General features: G+C 38.8%; 1 pseudogene; it reads left to right on the top strand.

Moving 5' to 3' along the window:
* The first annotated feature begins 2322 nt into the window (after positions 1 to 2322).
* On the top strand, positions 2323 to 2581 carry LOC138083421 (transmembrane protein 216 pseudogene; annotated as a pseudogene).
* The last annotated feature ends 235 nt before the right edge of the window (positions 2582 to 2816 follow it).

The raw sequence follows: 2816 nt of genomic DNA, 5'->3' as shown, positions 1-2816 counted from the left end.
TCGTCCCCTTCTCCTCCTGCCTTCAGTCTTTCCTAGCATCAGGGTCTTTTCCAATGAGTCAGTTCTTTGTATCAGGTGACCAGAGTATTGGAGTTTCAGCTTCAGCATCAGTCCTTCCAATAAATACTCAGGACTGATTGGAAGGAATATTCATCGGAAGGAAGAAAAAGATATCTTTCATGAAACGAACAAATTCCTAGAAAGACAAAATTTACCAAAACTGACATGAAGAAGGAATAGAAAATCTAAATAAGATTATAAAGGTTAAAGATCTTGAGTTAGTAATTTTAAAACTCAAGCTCAAGCTCATTTAGCTTCACTGGTGAACTCTACAAAACATTTCAAAGGAATTAACATGAATCCTTCACAAACTCTTTTAGAAAATAGATGAGAAATGAGCAATGGAAGGGGACTTCACCCTAACAAAGAGAAGGTATACCTTTTCATTTTGTTGATTATTTCATTTGCTTTTTAGAAGTTTTCGAGCTTGATGTAGTCCCACTTTTCCATTTTTGGTCTTGTTGCCTGCGATGTTCATGCCAAATCCTAGAAATCATTGCCAACACTAATGTCAAAGAAAATTTTCCCTATCTTTTTCTTCTGAAGATTTTTAGAGTCCCAAGTCTGTGTTTAAGTCTTGCTTAAGCTGGAGTATTATTTGTGCATAACAAAGAAGTAAATCCTGCCATTGGGACAACATGTATAAGCATATAGACATTATGATACCTGAAATAATCGGATTACTGAAGGACAAATACAGCATAATTCCACTTATACAAGGTTTTAAAGTAGTCAAATTCATGAAAGAAGAGAGTACAATGAAAGGTAGTTGTCAGGAGCTGAAGGGATAAGACAAGTTGAAAATTATTTTCCAATGAGTATAAAGTTTTTTATTCAAGATGAATAAGGCTATATATAGTTAGTTATTGAGTTAGTTAGCAACATTGTATTGTGCATTTTATAATATGTTAAAGGGATGGATCTTATGTTCATTTAAAAAGATTACAAAAGAGCAGAAGGGAATTTCTGGAGTCAGTATATAGTTCCTTAGTGTAGTGATGGTATTGCAAGTGTATGCATATGTACAATCTCCACAAGATGTACAATTATGGAGAGTATCAACTATATCCCCTAGTAAAGAGCAAATATAAAGAACCTACAGAAATTTTTATCCTAAATGCTGAAAGACTGATTTCTTCACCATAAATTCAGGAAAAATATAATGATGTCAACTATCACCATGTATATACAACAAAGTATTCAAAGTTTTAGTGAGGGTAACTAAGAGAAGGAAAATAAATAAAAGATATATATATATTGGAAAATAAAAAATACAACTGTCTTTATCTGTAGATGACATAATTTTGTATGTAGAAATTCCCAAGGATCCACTAAATATCCATCAGAAATAACAAATCAATTTACCAACTTTGCAGAATACTAAATAAATTGTAAAACTCAGTTGTATTTCTCTACACTAGCAATGTGTGTGCTGTGCTCAGTTGCTCAGTCATGTCCAACTCTTTGTGACTCCATAGACTGTAGCCTGCCAGACTCCTCTGTCCATGGGGATTCTCCAGGCAAGAATGCTGGAGTGGGTTGCCATGCCCTCCTCCAAGGGATCTTCCCAATCCAGGGATCAAACCCAGGCCTCCCACATTGCAGACAGATTATTCACCATCTGAGCCACACTAGCAATAGACACTCCAAAAATAAATCTTATAAAAATCTATTTAAAAGAGGGTGGTAACGATAACCCTGTATTCGAGACAGCAAAAGAGACACAGATGTATAGAACAGTCTTTCGGACTCTGTGGGAGAGGGAGAGGGTGGGATGATTTGGGAGAATGGCATTGAAACATGTATAATATCATATGTGAAATGAATTGCCTGTCCAGGTTCGATGCATGAAACTGGATGCTTGGGGCTGGTGCACTGAGATGACCCAGAGGGATGATACGGGGAGGGAGAAGGGAGGGGGGTTCAGGATGGGGAACACGTGTATACCTGTGGCAGATTCATGTTGCTGTATGGCAAAACCAATACAATATTGTAAAGTAATTAACCTCCAATTAAAATAAATACATTTATATTAAAAAAAGAGTATCACAGAGAATAAAATACACAGAAAAAATAGAGGAAGTCTGAAGATGGTACCACGAGGCGAGATTTTGGAGGTAAATGATTGTCCTCACCCTCCTGGAAATCCTGTCCTTTCTGAATGGATGGTATTATGCTACCTATTTCCTGCTAGAACTCTGTAGCGCTGTATAAAGATCTCCTGCTCCATATCCAACAGCCAATCTAGTACTGGATGTGATGATGCTCTTCCTGTGTCTTGGAACTGAAGAAATTTGACTACCTTTTGGTGCAAAGGGAAGTTTCTGCCAGTGGAAGATGCCACATGCTATTAATCTTGACCTTCCTGTCCACCATGGTGGCCTCCTATTACCTGCTGCTGCAGACCTCTGTGATCCGCCTGGAAGCCATCATGAACGGCATCCTGCTCTTCTTCTGTAGCTCAGAGCTGCTGCTTGAGGTGCTAACCCTGGCCACTTCCTCCAGTATGGAAAGGACGTAAAGTACAAAAATTTCAGTCAGCAGCCTTCACAGGCTAAGACCACACATACATCTGGTACTTCAGCCTCACCAGTGAGAAGAGGCAGACCATATTGGAAAAAGTTGCAGCTTTTCCTTGGCACAGACACCTGGGGAACAAATCCAGCATAAGGCCAGCATGGGCACCATCTTCTCAACCAGGACCATCAGACCAGGAGACTCTTCTACACTCCAGAATAGGGAGGGGCAAGGCTATA

Source organism: Capricornis sumatraensis, chromosome 8 (genome assembly GCF_032405125.1).
Source record: "Capricornis sumatraensis isolate serow.1 chromosome 8, serow.2, whole genome shotgun sequence".
NCBI lineage: Eukaryota > Metazoa > Chordata > Mammalia > Artiodactyla > Bovidae > Capricornis > Capricornis sumatraensis.
The sequence above is the reverse complement of the archived record's forward strand: the minus strand, read 5'-3'. Positions and strand labels throughout refer to the sequence as shown.